Source organism: Pyrus communis, chromosome 5 (assembly GCF_041283825.1).
Source record: "Pyrus communis isolate YQ-2024b chromosome 5, ASM4128382v1, whole genome shotgun sequence".
Classification (NCBI taxonomy): domain Eukaryota; kingdom Viridiplantae; phylum Streptophyta; class Magnoliopsida; order Rosales; family Rosaceae; genus Pyrus; species Pyrus communis.
The window spans coordinates 5,005,994-5,018,319 of NC_142569.1; positions in this window are offsets into that span (position 1 = coordinate 5,005,994).

A 12,326-nucleotide genomic window follows, 5' to 3' on the forward strand; every position below is an offset into this window, starting at 1 on the left:
GTCTGCAACTATGTGAATCCTCTTTTCCCGATGACAACTCCACCCTAAACCTACTCTAAGGTCTCTATGGAGTCGATTAGAGTCTTACTTAAACCTTAAAACCTTGTGAAATGCCCACGATCGCGTAAGAGGAAATCAGCTCTTCATCGGAGCTCTGGTTCTTCATGTTTCCGACTTCCGTTCTATAAACTAAGGGTAGGGTTAGGTTTATGAAGTCGAGAGAAGCGTGATGGTAGCCTCAGTAAAGTCGATTTGTTAAGTTTTGGTATAGTTTGAGTGTGGGAATGCTCTCGGGTGTACGGACGAATGAGAAAGATCAAGAAAAGGTGAGAGGGTAAGGGTATGCGTACGTGTGTGTGTGCGCGCGTGTACGGGATTAGCCAGAAAGAAAAATATCATGGCCCTGATTGGGGTTCCGTGAGAAAGGGAAAGAGAGTTATGTTAAGTGGTCCAAAGAAAAGTGAAATCAAACCCAAAAAAGTAGGAATTAAGGTGATTGGTGGACAAGAATAGATATAATCCACCCTAAAATATAATTCTACCCATTCTCGTTCTTTAATCGTCATAACTTTTTCGTTAGAAAACCGACTCGACCCTAACTCGTGTTAACGCGCTCGTGACGCCAAGTACGATTTAATTATGATGGCGAGAAAATAATTTAAAACTACATATGTGCATCCACGTTACCAAGCCAATGAGGGCATATTCGTCACTTTACACACTCGGGGAGAAAAATATATAATAATTTGAGACGGGTCGTCACAATTGGTAATAAAAAAATTTCATTAATTGGTACTATTCACCCGCGCCCCTATATAATAAATACTTTTTAGAGAAGCATGTGTAAAGTTGCTTTTGCTTTTATTTTGCATCCATGATTTTGAAGATAAAAAAAACTTTTTTTTTTTTCAATTTTAGTTCAAATTTTTTTTTTTTAAAAAGAAAAACTAATGAAAAAGACTTGAAAACTTTGAGTTTTAACGATAAGGATAAAATGAATAGTACCAAGTTTGACTTTTTAGTGTAAAAATATGGTTTTTCATTAAAGTGAATAATAAAGCGGACTTTTCGTTAAAACTCCTTTTTTAAAAAAGTTGCCTTAAAAAAAATATAAGCAACCTTAAACCATCGCAAATAAGGAGAAGGGAGGGAGGAATGCAAAACAAAATGCTTGCAATAATGGGAAATAAGAATTCATTTTATAGAAAAAATAGTAAATAGTTAGAGTCGACTTTAACCTTTTTTTTCTTTTTCTTTTTTTTACTTTCTAAGATATTGGTAAGACCAATTATTTTTACACTAATACCGTATACAATTCCTTTCCCTTCTATATTGCTTGCACACTTTTTTTTTTTTTTTTCAATTTTTTTCTTAATCAACATTGCATTTCAACACAAATGATATAATAACACATAAGAGCGGAACTATTAAGGAACCAAAGTGATCCGAGTCCATACACATATGAAAGAACCCTTCCTCACATAAAACTTGACTCCACCACCATTAACGCAATCTGGCCATTGTACGGATCAATATATAGAGAAGTATGTAGACAAACACCAAACGAGGCAAAAGGACGAATCCTAACCTTTCGCTGAGGAGTTAGGAGAAAAATGGGTTTCAAGGGATTAGGACGTGACATGACCTAAAACATTATTGCCCTTCCTATTGGTCGCTGTCAACGGTACCCTGAACTATACCGCACACAGTACATTACCCCCACACGTTATTATTACTACAAGTTTACGAGAACAAGCGACGTCAATGGCATATATGTAATACCTTCACCATGCAATGGAACTGGTCGTCACTGTCTTCCTTCATTTCTTTTGGTCGGTCGAGATTGAATTCTCATCTCTAGTTTTGGATTTCAAAGTTATAGTAGTAGAGAAATATATATATTTTATTTTTTTTTCATGTTGTGGTTCCTCTACGTCTAGGAAACCAGAATATTGAACTACGAACTAAGTAAAACATGAGAGGAAAACATATTGGTTAATGATGTGAGACCCAAATTGTAGACTGGAGGAGACACCAATTAAAAACCTCTGGCTTCCATCCCTTGGATAGATGGAGGGGACCTTTACCATGCAATTGATTGGTCGTCACTCTCTTCCTCTTCACTTCGTTTGGTCGTCGAGATTGAATTCTCATTTCTTGTTTTAGATTTCAAAGGTATAGTAGAAGAGAAGTATATATTTTTCTTGTTGATGGAGTACCATAAAACAAATGTAATCTAACTACTTCGAAGCAACTTGATATAATAAACTGAAATCTTTACATGTATTAATACATCTCCTGTACGTGTGTATGAATCGATCAATATTCTAGTTTTGGTTATAATTTGGATTTTTAGTTTGAGAGTCCATAAAATTCAGTCAAAACATGGTAGTTATTATGTAGTAGCTTAGTGATGGATCTTAGCGATAGTGGCACTGAAAGGATTGAAGAGAGAAGTCCGGATGGAGAAATTGAGTAAAATGATTGATTTTGGGAGAAATGGATGAGAAAAGCAAATAATGATTGATGATTTTGAGTAGAAAAGGAGATTTGATCCCCACACCACCCCACCATTCTCAATTGTGGGCAAATCTTGTCGGTAAGGAGATCATTCGAAGTCTGGGTGAATAGCTGCCCACCCTTTTCATTGAACTCGTCCCTCCATGAATGCGGATTTAATCCCTCTTGAAAATTCTCCTATTTATTTTACCTTTCTTACCCATGGTGTAAAAGCAAACGGGTTAGCTATTATTTCACACTCTTCCATAATGTTGCAGTAATTCAGCAGCCAATTGGATCATGAAAAGGATGAAAACCCATGCATCTATACAGAAAACGGAAGACTTGCTTGTAAGAGTTGCAATACCAAAAATATACATATGATTAACCTATATGCATGAAGGAAATCATTATCACGGTACGTATTTCACACAACAATTATGCATGTAAATTAGTTTTCGAGTTAGTGATCGATCCAGTGCTGAATAAATTTGTCAAAAAATAAAAATAAAAAACGACATATAAAATGAACAAAAGAGGTGACATCATAATTTACTAAAAATAAGTGTTATATACCAACCAAAATTTCCCATCGACTTCCCATGTGAACGAAAAACAAAAGATGTATATGAGATGGATACATCATCTTCAAGAAACTCCAAATTCTTAGTGCATGTGGATCGAGCTTCATAGAAAAGAAAAGAAACACCTTTAATTCTTTCGTTTTCAGTTATAACTCAAATACCCACTGTTCTAGTTTTGGTATAAATCCAAAGCTAAATATCAGCTATATATATGCAATTTTGGTAAGCACATTGGGAGAGCTTCATATTCACTGAACATGGGCTGCGTTCTTCGCTGCACTAAAGTTTCTAATTGCATGTATAAAACGTGATTAGTTTCTGTAAATGAAGGTTGCATGTGGTAGTAATATTCATGATTATGTATCCCAATCATGCAAGTGCGAATACACATAGTGCCACTATTGTTTATATTAGGACAAATATCCGAATCTAGATTTGAAATTATCAATATGTATTCCTATATGTATATATATATATATGTATGTATGTATGTATGTATGTATGTATGTATACGAAGCTTTTAAGGGAAGGGATCCCCATTTTTATAGTTGTTGGACCCACACAACATCAAACTTTAACGATCTGAACGGTCTATTTTTCAAGTTGCACATCATAGATCGTCCTTGCAAAATAGCCAAATAAAAAATATTTAAAGCATTTAAATGAGTTCAAAGAAATTGATGAACACTTTGTTCTCTAAGAAACAATGAAAACGTGATAATTAAATGAGAAAATGCTTTCAGATTAATTGAATTTTTGCAAGGATGATATATGAATCGAGACTTCTAAAATATACAATTCGGATCGTTGAAATTCGACGTGAAGAAGGCACTACAACTAGTCTCCATTTTTACCTAAAAATAAGGATCCCTTTGGATAAATGGCCGGTATATACACACACACACTTCATATACCAAAATATTTTAGTATTTTATTTATTTATGTATGTATTGAAAGAAAAAGGTTTAATGTCCGGCTTCCATCAATAAGTTTCTTTCTTTTTTTTTTTTTTTTTTTTTTTTTTTTTGTCAAATGATAAATTTTGTTTAATTAAATATTAAATTAGTCACTGATAGAGTTTAAACCCACACAATCATGCAATGACTTAATACCTTTCTACTACTATAGTAAAAGACCACTTACGACGTCCCTCAATAAGTTGGCACCTCATATTTTAAATTTAATTCCCATCATTTTCAGTTTGGCACATAGGTAGTTGTACATTAGCAGCCTTATTGACTGATAAGTCATATAGCTAGCAGTAACCAATAAATATGAAATATCTCAGGTCTGTATACCACACCTATGGAGCTTTAATCTCTAAATCGAAGTTGTTTAGGTAAACAAATTTATGGTTTAATTTGGCTAAAAAGAGTCGATTTAGGAAATTAGAGCTCCAAAGACGACAAAATAGAGACTAACTTTAGTATTTGTCCACCTTATCATTTAATGCTAAAAACATCGTCACTTAATGTTGGTAAAATCATCACTTAAAGGCGGACCTAATGGCTATCTAATTTTTAAAACGTTAGGTAGTTAATTGAAATGGTTTAAAAGGCTTAGAGTAATTTGGAATCACATCTAAATGTTGGGTAACTATCCGTACTTAACCCTTATTATTACTTATTATTTTAATAATAAATATTGAATTAAATATTATTATTTGTGATTCACGATAGGGAGAAAGGAATCTCAGAAGAGAGCGCATTTGCTTAAAAGAGATGGTAGTACAGCCTAATAGGTAATAAACACAAAGGTTTAGACCAAATCACCAACATTTAAATTAAGTGATACGAATTTGAATTCTATCTGAAGACCAAAAGTCCAAGTGGAGAATATTACCGTCCCTTTCAAGCTTTAATCATATTCCTAATCAAAGCTTATTTAGCTTTTAATATCCATTAAACCAATTATACACGCTAATTAACAAAACCAGAATCTCAAGTTTTTCTTTTTGTTTCATCCTCTCAAATTATTAGCAATAAGAAAAATTAAGGAACTTAATTAGTAGTGAGTTTGTTCTTAAAAATTCTTCTAATTTCATTGCCCACTACCAAGCGGTTACTTCCCACATACAATTCAAATGTTTTAATTTTTACGTGCTCCATCATATCTTTTGGATAAGTTACTATATATATATATATTTTTTTTAATTTCAATCGCAAGGTGATTTTCCTTTGCGATCAAATTGGGAAGTTGATTTTGGTGTTAATTTTTTTTACTTTGATGGAGTTCATGCGCGTTTGTTTCCAGTGTATGTCTTAATACTTTTCCTTAGTTTTGATTCAATTTTCATTTTTCTTCTCAGGACTTTTAAGTTTAAGGACATCCTCAACTTGCATGATACAATCAAAATCTCGAGGTTGATTCTCTCTTTTTGAGCGTAATTTGTTGGAGCTTGGGTTTCTTCTCGCTTTTATTCTGAAAGTAAGAGATTTGTTCAAAAAAATCTTGCAGTTTGCGTTTGGTTACCCCACTCAAAACTCTTATCCAAACTGGTTTGTTCTTTAGTTAAAACACTCTCTTAAGAAATAGCAATGACAAACAATCTATGCAACTCATCTTCACCGCACGTAGCACTCGTAATTAAAAAAAAGCATCCCGCATTTATGTTAGTGCATGCATAGAGGCTAGTATGATATAATGATCAAAGTCAAAATGTAACAAGATACAAATATCAATATGGCTCATATATTATATTTAGAACTCATTCATCTTTAGTTACACAAGGCTAAAGGCATAAACTTTGGTTTACCTTCTAATATCTTTTTCATAGTACTATTCATAGACCTATTTTTACTTTCTACACATCTTTGTTAATTTTTTGCTATCGAGTTTTTTTTAATTCATTTGATTTTTGCAACTGAGAATTGATTACAGCATTACTATTAGATTGATCTCTTAAAGTGTGTTTTTATTTTATTTTAAAAAACCTAAAATTGTTGAGGTGTTTTTTAATTTATTAATTATTCTTTTCTTTTTATTACAAAAAGTTTAGAGAGAGGGAAGGCTTCCACATTTCAGTGCTAGAGTATACCACAAGTCTTCTTTGAGGACTTATAAAGAAGCCACTTTTTTTATATTTTTACATACCGTTCAACAAAAATTGCAAGCATCAGGATTCAAAATAAGTATTGATTTATCAAAGAAAACAACCCTCTTACTTGAAAGCGAAACTAATAAAAAGAATTTCAAAACCTAACACTATGACTGTATTGAATAATGGTGTAGAATTTGAAGCAAGGCACCAATACTAGTTGCCATCAATCTGAAAACCTAAGTACCACCCACCTATCTAACAGTCAAATCATGAGTACGATAAGTTTTAAAAAATTTGGACAACAGAAGCACCACCGACTCATGTTACTTATCAACCGCATTGTATATAAACATGCAATCGATCTTTTTCTCCAGAATATGGAGGTCGATAGATACGATTTCAGTAGGGTCCCTTTGAGTCAGCCGAATTAACGACCAAATTGTATGGCCAGAGTTGCAAAATTTTAAGATCCAAAGGTGTCCTGCAGGTAGATCACACCCCAACAAATTCGTGGGTCCTGACTCTTTTATGATAATATTAGAGCAGTTTTTTTTTTTTTCAAAATTAGGGTTAGAATCCGGAAAGCAGCGGAATCAAAATTGAAATAAACTTGCTATAATTCGCTGGAAAGCATAACGAGTCCGTCTTTTGTATATCTTCCTACCTACAGTTACACAGTATGTATTGTTTTTTAAGTGACTCATATACACTCGCTTGATTTCCTTTGATTCTTCATCTCACATTCAGTGGTTATATACAACATATACTTTATAGATAAATGACTCCAAAATTTTCAAAGCATAATATCTTGAAATTCTGCTGAGAATAACAAAAATAGAGTAACGCCAGGGAGATCAAATTTTTTAAATCAAATGACGTGTCACCAATAAGAAACAAACATGTTAATCGACATTTAATTAATAATCTAATTACCTACAACCACATCATTTAGTTTGCAAATTTGGTTAAAAAAATTGGTCTACCTAGCATTACTCATAAAAATAATGAGGATGAAAGAATAAAAAATTAAACAAAGGGCAAATCACGAGGATAAAAGAAGAATAAAAATAAGATCAAGGTCGTCTTTGAGATTTTGAGAGTCCTGTGCTAAATTTATAAAGATGAATTTTTTTTTTTTTTTAAGTAGGACAATATATTGATGATAAAAAGCAAGAAATTAAATCAAAACAAACTTAATGACTCACTGATTATAAGTTTACAAATATCATTAAATAATAAGTAACAATAGTTACAAACATAACATTTACTAAATAATCAAAATCACTTTAATCTTAAACAACCAAACAATGAAAATTATAAAAGCATCAAAAACTCTTATTTTTCTGTTTCACTTAAATATATAGCAATATTATCTATAATAAAATTAATGAAAATCATGTTTAGGGTGTTGTTATTGAAACTTCAAATATTTCATATTGCACTTCAAATTTATATATAGAAATAGAAAATTTACAATTATGAGAAATGCTCAATGAAATTTTAAAATGCTAATAAAAAAAATTTATTACATAACATTATTAAATATAAATATTAGATGATAGAATTTTTTAGAACTTCTTCAAATTTAAAGCTTTGTGCGATTGCACTTTTTGCTTCCCTTCGAAGCCATAATTGAATGGAAAGATAACCATGTCACGTTGTCATACCTCCACGGTCCCCATACTATTTACAAGTAAAAAATAAAACACATTTTTTATGTCAAAAAAATAAAAAATAAAACACTTGGTTTGTATAAAATAAGTTAATAAATAATAAACTATAAATTATTTTCCTCCAAAAAAATTAAAAAATATATATATTTGAGTGAAAGAGTATCATGCCAGCAGCCTCTCTCTCTCTCCCTCTCTCTCTTTGGGGAAAGTGAGTGATTGTGGGGAAAGGAGGAAAGCGATAGGTGTCAAAGCAACAGCTCATCTCTTAGATTTGTGGGTCCCGCGCAATTCCGCTCTCTAGATTTCCTCGTTTACCTTTTTGACATTGGATTGGAATATGGGCTGGGCTCCCACACGCGCGCGTGTGCCCACACGATCATAATTCATAATGTATTATGATTCATGCTAATCTATATTATATGCATTATTCCCCTCTCCCTCCTCCCCTACCTTAATAAATTCTCTTTCACCAAAATAAGATACCTTATTAAATTAACCATTACGGAATGACCCAGTGCCTGCGAATGAATGCCAAGCTCTATTTTACAAGGCACGTCAAGAATTCGATTTCAAGTACATGTGAATCATACTACAATGATCAGAAGAGGGAGACTCAAATGCCTCTATAAACCTTTTCGGCCTTCAAAAATATGAATTGTCGTAACAAAATTACTAATCATTTTTCAAAGAAAAAAGATATAATAATTTTTGCAGAATATGTGGGCTATCTCAAGACACATGAAGATAGGCACAACATGAAAAGGACCTAATATTCCAAGTTGAAAAAAATAGTAGATTTCAAGTGGTTGGACGTCCTTTTATTGAGTACTGGTATGGTATGCTCTTGAATATTGATGAACGAGTGGCAGTCATCTCAAACGAGGGAAGGACTATCATCTCCTAGGCACCTAGGCACCTAGGCACCTAGCCGAGTGTTAATATTGTGGAAGGAGCACTTCGGATACAAAAGCGTGAGTGGTGGAATGTCATTGCAATCTGAGCCGGTTTTTGAATATAAACAACGGAGGCAAATTGTCTGTCCTCATGCTACCGTGTCTTTTTCATTTCCTCCTATTTGTGCGATCACGGTTAAACTATGTCAATATTTTATATTAATTTTTTAATAAAGATAATAAGACAAAAAATAATAGAAATATAAAATGTTGACGTGGCTTAACCGTGATTGCACAAATAGAAGGGGATGAGAAGGGCAAGGTAACAGGAGGGCAGACAATCTGCCTCCATAAACAATATTATTTACACTAAAGAATATGAGTCGAACTTAAAATCTCTCACTTATAAGTGAATATGATATTACTATTATGTAGTATTAAGTAAGGGCAATCCAAGCTGGTTTTGTTGTTGCAGTTCTACATCATGAGAATGCTATGGATATTAGATAAAGAATATTTAAATTGACATAAAGAAAAAAAAAATGTGATGCATATTGTGAAGATATAAAGGTAAAAGAGTCTCACATCGATAAAAGGAAAACTTTACAAGAGTTTATAAAAGGTTGGACTACTTTCTATATTGTCAATTAGTTTTATGATGGAACCGCAACTTTCTTCGTTGGATACTCAAAGAAACAAGTATTTAGTAGAGAGACCTTTAAAGCAGTCTTGTTTTGTTTCTTTATAATTAAGGTAAAATTTCATCTCAAATTTCTTACACAATTCTAATTCTAAACTAAAATAGAAAAGGCATTTGTGTGCTTGCAAATCTTATTTCTGGAAATGGATTTTGTACTAATAATCCTGATGTTGAAAAAAAGTATAGCCCATGCTCAAAAAGATTTGGGATTGAGATGACTCAACTGATCAAGCCCAAACATTTTGTGGTGAATTGGGGATAAGCACAATGTCAATTTGGTAACCGTTCGACTTGCATGTGTTAAGCATGCTGTCAACGTTCATCCTGAGCCATGATCGAACTCTTCATGAGATTCATAGTTGCATTACTTATAGCTTCCTTGTTCGTAGACAAAACAGATTCGGAATTGTCTTTCATTTCAAGGCATAACTTGTATCCATGCGCTTCATATTGGCTTGGAGTTCGCTCCTAGAAATATAACCATCCCTACCCCCTCACGTCAATCCCACGAGCCTCTTATAGGCATTTCAGCCTCTTACTGGCCACCATCGTGTGATTCACCATTACCAGCATCAGAAATCGAACCCATGATGTTCAGTGTACAATACAGGCTTGAATTATCCCTGACCACTGAGCCAACATGTGGTGGTTCAAATCCCTAATTTCTTCACTAATAAGAAACATTCATCCATCTATATATTGGAATCTCCTTTACTTGTTCCCATATCATATTGACCTAATTTGTTTATTGTTTTTAGTTCAAAAAAGTTGTGTCATTTACAACTTCATGTCAAGCATATATTAGTCAACTTCGAGCTGATGAATTTGTGTTGAGTTTGAGTACACTTCTAATCTGACACGACGAAATAAAGACAAGACACAATTAAACTACTTGTTTCAAAAAAAAATAAAATAAAATAAAATAAAGTAAAAAAAAAAAAAGACACAATTAAACTACCGAGCATATGGTCCTATTTGGACAACTAATCAAGACTCAAGTTTCCACTAAGCTGATGAAGAATATGAACAAAGTACATAAAGAGCATATCGTGCTACTGGACGGGCAAACACTACTTAACGAAAATGATTAGCATGGAGCCCATCTGTTAATCATGATTAAGTGTGGGTTTTAAGAACAAACACTACTTAACGAAAATGAAAGATCGAAAGGACACTCAATTAACGACGGCGATTAGCATAATTAAAAATGATTAGAGCCACTAGTGAGTAGTGACCCTTTTAAAAAAAATGATCCCATCCAAACAGCATACAATGCTGGGAAAACACAAACACAGAATCAAACATATTTGACCAAATTAAAATAAACAGCATACAAGGCAAGAAAGCAAGGCAGCATTACTTGAGATTTTTTCTTGACCATGTTTTGGGTGACATAAACTGTCCTAATTAGTAATATTTGTTTTGATTAGTTGTGATGTTTTGCTGCCAGCAGCACTCCTAATCATTTCCCCATCATCTCTTAATTTCAAATCAAAATATATAATCATCTACAGTAATCAAGTTTTGTGTCCCAAATAGTCAAATCTAATTGGGGACATAAGCAGAACCCTTATGATAATGTACCTTCTTTTAAGGATTAATGTCTGCATAAAGGGTGATCATTGATTTAGGGTTTATATTCAGTTGTATTATGGACCACTGTGTTTGAGTCCTTGCCCTTATGAACATATATAATACAATAATATTATGAACATTCCATGTTGTAACAAATAAATAATAATAATGGAAGGTAGAGATTAGACTTGACCACAATACGAGTTACTCTTAGTTAGAAATTAAATTGAACACAAATATTATAAGTTATCTCTGCACAGTGGTGGAGCCAGGGTTTTATACTAATGAAGTCATGATTTTGACCAATTTTTTTTTATTGCACCATTCCGTCGAGCATCTGGTGGGCACCTATTAAAATTTCCGAACATTTGACGAAAGCTTGTGATGACATCTATCGATAACGGTTGTGTTATTTTAGCATCTACGTCTGTCAAGGTGTGCACAAGCTAGCAGATTGTCAAGACCTGCCTTCCAAGACTTTTGAGTGAAGCATTATGTCGAGCATGTGATGCGTACCACCGCGTTGCACAGAAGAAAAAGGAGAAGGAAGACACGGGAAAAAAGAGAGGAGAGGATTGGAGAAAGGAAGGAGCAACAATAGGTTGTAATTCAACGTTGTTCACTCTCTCTTTAATTAGGGTCAACGATAAATCTACAAACAAATATACATGGGGTCAAGAAGTTGTTGGGGTCATAAATAGCCATCGACATTAAGCTGACTCTCGCTACTGTCTACGCAAGTCAAAACTTTGAAAAACATAATTTTTTAAAAATAATTCTGCATGGAAATTGGATTAAGAAGTGTTCATAAAAAGCATATATATATGATTTATTAACATATTTGATAATTTGAGGTCTAGCTAAGAATTTATGCTTACAACTAAAAGGGTCCACTTCATAAACCCATCAACTTTGAACAAAATCATGATTAGGTTTTAATTAATTTATTTTAAAGCTTTAATCGTTGGCTTTTTATATTGATGGCTGAACCTAAACAGAATAATGGGATCTTATATTTAAGGTATAATGAATGTGAGTTTAAGATAAGTATTAATGTGAAGCAATTAACAGGACAATATAATCAAAGGCACTTTTAAGATCTTGCAGAGGCATCAGACAGATAGTGTAGGCCAGAGGGAAATCAATTAATTAATTAAGGTTAGCTAATCACCTGGGCATCTTGATTAGCAAATACTTAATGTGTTCCGGAAGTCACTAAGCTCCAAAAAGAAAGTCTCTGCTCATTTTCAATTTTTCGAACGAGTGGGGCAATTTGCTTACACAAAAGAATATTACTTAGAGGTTAAAACCCAAAAGAGCTTCCGCTATATTTTAATTTTTTCAATAGGGACGGATATGTGA